The sequence below is a fragment of the Triticum aestivum genome, chromosome 3D (genome assembly GCF_018294505.1).
Source record: "Triticum aestivum cultivar Chinese Spring chromosome 3D, IWGSC CS RefSeq v2.1, whole genome shotgun sequence".
In the NCBI taxonomy this organism is placed as follows: Eukaryota; Viridiplantae; Streptophyta; class Magnoliopsida; order Poales; family Poaceae; genus Triticum; species Triticum aestivum.
In genome coordinates, this window is record NC_057802.1 from 442,019,865 (window position 1) to 442,027,387 (window position 7,523).

Sequence of the window (7,523 nt, forward strand, 5' to 3'; positions counted from 1 at the left end):
ATCCTAACACTTATGTAAAATTGATGACTTAGATGTGCAACACATGAAGAAACGTTTTTCTTCAATCAATGAAGAATAACACTCTAAGTGTGAAGAAATTAATGAAGAATTTGATTCTCAGAGCCCTACGACAATTATACGTGGTGTCTGAAATCATCATTCTTATACGGTGGGTCACGCCACCACAAAAGTTGAAAATCTTGTATTTGAGTTTTTTCCTCAGTTTTTGAAATTCCTCAGTTGTTCATGTTCTTCAACTTTGCATTGTCTTCACCTTCTCCGTCGTTTTTCTTCATTGGCTATATATATATATATATATATGAGTTTATGTCCTCTACAGCATTCACTTATGGCTAATTCTTCAAGTTGATTTTTCTACTAAGTGAATGTGATCGGACCCTTCCCCCTCTATGCTATACTCAACCCAATCTATTCACAAATTCTTCATGTGCGTTCTATTTGAAACTCGTTCAAAATCTTCACTGTGTCCTTGTCAGCTGAAGAATTTGCAAACGAAACTTTTAACTTATCTTATCCAAATTTTCGGCTTTGCCGCTCAAACCGTTCCGCATCCCACGAAATACTTATCTGTTCACCCATGATCTAACACGATCTCCACTTCTCAGTACGTGGGTGACACATGTCAAGCGAATGAGAAGGGTCAGGGGCACGTTCGTCCAATTTCTTCGGGCGAACAGTTTTTCACCGTGGCTATAAACACCCCCTCTCCCCTTCCTCACTTCCTTTACTCTGCTCGACCTCTCTCCAGCTCGAGCTTCCCAAACCCTAGCGCCGCCGCTACTTCAACGTCGCCGGTGAGGAAGAGCTTCACTGCCTCGACCTCATCGCCGCCGTACTCGCGCCGGCCGCGGAAATCTTCACTCCGCCGCCGCCGTAGCCGTCTTCCTCCGCCGAGTTAGGGCGTGGAAGATCTGCACAGACGAACTTCACTTCTCCACCTCACAGTTCGTCGTGTTCTTCGCTCAGGGTAATTAAAAGTTACTTTTACTACCCTCTTTGATTCAAATGATTTCTACAAAATCTTCAAAGGTGTTTATTCTTCAAATTCTTCACACACTAAACACCTCACATGTCATCTGTTCTTGATTCGTTTCTCTAAGCATCATTTTTCTTCAAGATTCCTCAATTGTGTGGATCTTTGATCTATACAACTTTGGAACCTAAGACAAAGAACGCTTAGTGAAATTCTTCAAGACTCATCTGGTCAAATTCCTCAAACTTGTTCTTTTTTGAAAAACCTTCTGAGAACGCATATGACCTCTCCAAATTCCTCGCAACTATACTCTGTTCACAGGTACTCATGTCTGCTGCTGAATCACTAGGTTCTCATCAACTTAACTCATTTGCAGCGTTCCTCGAAGAAAAGTTGCATACTTCTTCAGAGAATTCCATTGTTCAAATTCTCATCTAAAGAAAATGGCTGACGGTAAGAAGCCACAGAAAGGAGGAAAGAGGCCTGAGGTCAACACTGCTTTTGAAATCCCTGAGGACATCTATGCTGGGTACTGCACACCCCCTGAGGAAGATAAAAATCAGCGCAAGGTGCGCATTCAGAAGATAGAGAGGAGATGGGCAAGAGAGTGGAGGGAGTACAGATATGTGACTCCCAAGTACATGAAGAAATTCGCTGTTACTCCTCCATGCTCAAGACCACCATTGGCACCTAGACAAGAAGCAGATCCCACTGGCATCAAGTGCGGTGAGGATTTTCCTGAAGAATGGGCCAAGCGCCAGGCCAAACTGGCCAAACAGGCAAAAGATGCAGTGAGGAAATTCAACGAAGACTCTACTGCTGCTGCTGCTGCTGAGGCCTCTGTAAGGCCGAAGAAATCCATGGCAAAGAAGCCTGCGCATAAGCCAAGTGCTTCTTCTTCAATGCCCTCACGGCCAAGTACCTCAGCTAAGCCCTCACGGCCAATTCCTCACGCTGCTCCTGCTCCTCCAAAGTCCTCAGCTGCTCCGACCAAATCCTCAGCACCTGTGCATCTTGCCATGTGCCAAAGGACTACAGGCATCTCTATTGCCTCAGGAGCTTCAGCCAGTTCCTCAGCTGCACCAAATTCTTCAACAGGACCCTCTCTGCTGAAGACTAAGACCACTGCTGGACGAGGCTCTCGCCCAAGTCCTCACAAGAAGCAGGTTGCCTTCCAAGTGCTGTCTGAAGAAGACGAAGCTGATGATGAAGAACTTGCTGAAATCATCAGAGATAGGCAAGTCAGGGCCGCTAGAGCCAAGGGCATAAATGTGCCTCTGCTTATGGATCCAAAGTTGATCCTCGATTACATTGATCTCTGGCACAAGGACCCAAACACTCCTATGCCTGACTTCAAGCTGACTCCTGGTCAAAGTCATATGCTGACTGCCTTCATCCAAGAAGAGAAATGGAAATTTGAGAAGGCCAGGCAGCTCAAGAAAGCGCAGTACAGGAAGGAGAAATTCCTGAAGAACAACGTTGTCTCTATGACAACTGATGAACTTGTGAAGATCCAGTCTGAGATCAAAACCCTCAACGATGATTTCAATGCTTACTATGCTGATTGGAAAGGAGCCAAGGTCAGGTTTGTTAAACTGACAAAGATGTTCACCTCCAATGTTGCAGCCCCATCGCAACAAGAAATTCCTTAGGCTGAAGCATCTGCTTAGCCCACTGAAGAACATGCCAGCACCGCTGATGACAATCAGGCTGCTGAAGAAAATGTGAGTTCCAGGGCTGATGACTGCATTCCAGCCGCTGATGAAACTGCCAGGGCACCCACTAGTGGTGCGTCTGAAGAAAATGAAGATGTCAGGGCAACTGCATTAGTTGTGCCTGAGGAAAATCAACCACATTCCTCTGCTCCTTCTGTGCCTACTCCAACTCCAATCCTTCCATCTGCATCAGATGTGAAGAAGACCAAGGCTGTAGAGCGTGCAGCAGTGAAGAAAAGGAAAGCATCGGCTCCTTCAGATTCTTCAACATCGAAGAAGATGAAGAAATTGACAAGCTCATTTGCTAATCCAATTGATGATGTTCCAGTTTCCTCCATGCCATCAAAGGAAATCGTCCCTTTTGATGAAGAATATGTGACCCCTAGCGGATCTGATGAAGAAAATCCTTCTACTGCTTCGTCAGAGCAGATGGATGAAGAAATTGAAGTGGATAAAATCCCTTCAACCCCCACAGTTTCCTCGCCTATGCCTCAGTTTACTGCTGAAGAGGCTGGCGTTGAAGAAATGGAAGATGAAGATGTGGACATTGGCTGTACCACACCAGTGATGAATGATGACTTCTGGGAAAGTCAGCACCCCAACTCTCCACTCTTCACTCCATTGCAACAAATTCCTCAGCCCCCGGCAACAACAGTTCAAATGGGATCTGATGAAGCTCATGAACAAGTTCCAGCCACTAGTGCTGAAGAAAATGAAAATGAGGAATTGAAGACCCAGACTGCCACTAAAGAGGAACCAGAAATTCCTCAGCCTGAAGAACTTGAGATGGCGATTCCTGAGGTTGTCATGCAACTGACTGACACTCCTCTGCCCAAGCCAAAGGATCCATTCTCAAGGAAGCAAAAATTCAAGGCTAATGATTTCTTCGGCGAGCACGTATTCTTCACTGACTACAACCCCTATGACTCTGCTCGCATTAGGAAGAGGCGTTTCTGGACTACCAGCCAGGCAAATTTTTATTCCTCAGTGCTGTTCAACAAAGACAAAGTCTTCGATCATGAGCACATTCCTCACGTGGATATGGAATCTCTGTCGTGCTTCGGGCCAGTCCTCAGTGTTCTTTACGACGCGGGACTGTTAAATTTCTGCACTGATATATGTGATTGGAATGAAGAGCTTATTCTTCAATTTTATGCAACTCTGCACATCACCGGAGACTCTGAAGATGTGAATTCATGGGTGCTGGACTGAATGTCTGAAAATACTCACTACAAGGCACCAGCTACTGAATTGCTTCGTGCTTTGCCTCTCAGTCCTCCCCTTGAAGCTGCTCGTTGCGTCTACAGTGAACCTGAGCTTACAGATCACTATATGCAAGTGCTGATGAAGCCTTTGAAGCCAGGTCAGGCCCCAAGAACAAAATTCCTTGTGAAGGAATTGTTATATGTGCCTCGGACTGTCTATCGCATTCTGACGAAGACATTGAGTCCTATCAAGGGCCACGACTCGAATGAAGAAGAAGTCGTTGGCATCATGAAGAATCTGCTTTTCAATATAATTCATGGCGTTCCTGTCAACTTCCATGATTTCTTCATGAGGACTCTGGCCAATGTCGCAATGTCACCGTTTGAGTTGAAGCCTTATGCTCCGTGGATTATGAGATTCATCAGAACAAGATCTTCAGTCAACTACAAAGCTGATACACTAAACCATTGCAGCTACTTGCCCCCGATCGAAGTCCTCAAACGGACATTTTTCTCAGCTGATGAAAAGGGCAAGGCTACTGCTGTTATTGATGAAGGCATTCGTCCATTGGATGGTCAATTTCACAAGGCTGCATCCTACTCCACCAATGATGACTCTGCCACCCATGACTCTGCCGCCAACGCAACCAAGCCAAATCCTCAAGGCACAGCTCCTAGGGTGATGACTGACCGTGAGCTTCTCCTCAGTCTTCACCAGAAGGTTGATCGCAATCACAAATGGGTCAAGTTTCAGTTTGGTTCAATTCTTCACAACATGACTGCTACCCACGATGCAGTGAAGAAAAACCATTACTACCTTCATGAAACCCTCAACCGCACCTGGGTTGTTCTGTCTCACATTTATAGCGCAGAAGATTTGAATAAAATGAGTCTCAAGGAAGATTTTGACTGGGATGCACCTCCTCCGAAGAAGTACAAGAAGGTCAAGGTTCCTTCCTTGGTGGCCAGCTCCTATTCTTCATCACGTGACACTGATGAACATGAAGACTTGGACGACACTGCGGCAGGCCCTACTACAACAAACGACCCCAACAACGCTGACGCTCCTTCATCAAATTGATATTCTTCAGGGGCGTTAGTCCTCATTTTCGAACCTTTTGGTCATTTGATGACAAAGGGGGAGAAATTTGAGTTAGTCTTCAAGCGGCTCTATCTTATATGGGCGTTTTTTTCTAAGTTACAACTCTCGTTCTTCTGATGACTTTGTTGGATCGAGTTGTAAACTTAAAACTCTATGGTGGCCTGATACTTTTGCTGTTTCTTTTGCATGCTTATTCCTCGTTAATGTTATTGCACGCATGCTAAATTACATCAGTCACCATATTTCATCATGCATTTCAAATTCTTCATATATTATGCCAAATGCGTGTATGAATTACAAGATATAGGGGGAGATCTCCATGATTCAACTCTTCAAGTGTGCATTGCTTCAAAAGCAAATTCCTCACTATGCACATCTTCAGGGGGAGTTCTTCTATATCTTGCAATCAAATTCCTCACTATCAGTATTTACACTTCATATGTTTATCCCCGTTGAAAACTTAACCTATATTGTCATCAATCACCAAAAAGGGGGAGATTGTAAGTGCATCTAGTGCCCCTTAGTGATTTTGGTGTATTAAAGACTTATAGGTTAAGGGACTAATGTGTTTATGAGTGTACACAGGTCTATAAGTCTATGAGGAGTTTGATATTTACAGAAAAAGTCGACCCCTAAAAATGAAGTTCTTCGACTAAAGACTTTGGATTTCTGAAGACTTTCTGAAGACTTTGAAAGTGAAGAAATTCGTGTGACCTTGAAGACTTGGTATTCATTTGAGGAACATGAAGCGTGAAGACTTTTGTTTTCGTAGTTTCATTTTCTCTTTCTTGAGTCATAGGAAACACCGTACTGTTAAAGGGGGTCGAGGAAATACTAAGGAAAAAATTCCATGTGATGCTCAACTAAAAATCCTACACCTACCAATCCCTTCGAGTGAAGCCATTGGAAATCTCATACAGTCCAGTCATATTCTTCAGTGACAGAGACTAAGTTCTTCTGCTCTCTGAGGAATTTGTTCTGACTGAGGAGTTAGGAATTCGCCAGTGCGGATTGCCTACACAGTGAGGAACATGATAGCCCTGAGGAATTTGATACTCAAATTTCCGACCGTTGCTGTGCTATGCGCCAGCTGTCCCAAAATATCTACCCAACTAACGGTCATATCATTGAAGGGCATTTATGTCTTATCAGATGTACCTAGCCGCCCTAACCAGATGTACAACTGAGACAACAGTTGGAACTGGTCTACCAAATCATTGTCTTCACCAAGCTTACTGGTTCTATTTCCTCAACTCTTTCATTTCCTCATTAATGTGTTGTGTGCTTGTCATATCTGTGTTTGAAGACTTTGACTGAAGACTTTCTCAATTTCCTCAGTTCAATTTCTTCAGTCTGTTTGTCTTCATCCTGTGCTATCCTGTGTTTACGCTTTTGTACTCTGTGCTTGTCTTCATTTCATCATGATGACCATGCTTGTGTTCTGCTATGCATACTTTTGAGTACTTATTCCGCTGCAAGTAGTTCTTCGCCAAGGAATTTCCTCACTGGCAAATTCCTCAGTGAAGAATTCATAAAAATCGCCTATTCACCCCCCTCTAGTCGATATAACGCACTTTTAGTATGTTGCTATTGCTTTCTTCATGACTTATACATGTTCCTATGACTATGAGATTATGCAACTCCCGTTTACCGGAGGAACACTTTTTGTGCTACCAAATGTCACAACGTAACTGGGTGATTATAAAGGTGCTCTACAGATGTCTTCGAAGGTACTTGTTGGGTTGGCGTATTTCGAGATTAGGATTTGTCACTCCGACTGTCGGAGAGGTATCTCTGGGCCCACTCGGTAATGCACATCACTATAAGCCTTGCAAGCATTGTAACTAATGAGTTAGTTGCGGGATGATGTATTACAGAACGAGAAAAGAGACTTGCCGGTAACGAGATTGAACTACGTATTGAGATACCGACGATCGAATCTCGGGCAAGTAACATATCGATGACAAAGGGAACAACGTATATTGTGTTGGAAATATGCCCTAGAGGCAATAATAAATGGTTATTATTATATTTCTTTGTTCATGATAATTGTCTATTGTTCATGCTATAATTGTATTGTCCGGAAATCGTAATACATGTGTGAATACATAGACCACAACGTGTCCCTAGTAAGCCTCTAGTTGACTAGCTCGTTGATCAACAGATAGTCATGGTTTCCTGACTATGGACATTGGATGTCATTGATAACGGGATCACATCATTAGGAGAATGATGTGATGGACAAGACCCAATCCTAAGCATAGCATAAAAGATCGTGTAGTTTCGTTTGCTAGAGCTTTTCCAATGTCAAGTATCTTTTCCTTAGACCATGAGATCGTGCAACTCCCGGATACCGTAGGAGTGCTTTGGGTGTGCCAAACGTCACAACGTAACTGGGTGACTATGAAGGTGCACTACGGGTATCTCCGAAAGTGTCTGTTGGGTTGGCACGGATCGAGACTGGGATTTGTCACTCCGTGTGACGGAGAGGTATCTCTGGGCCCACT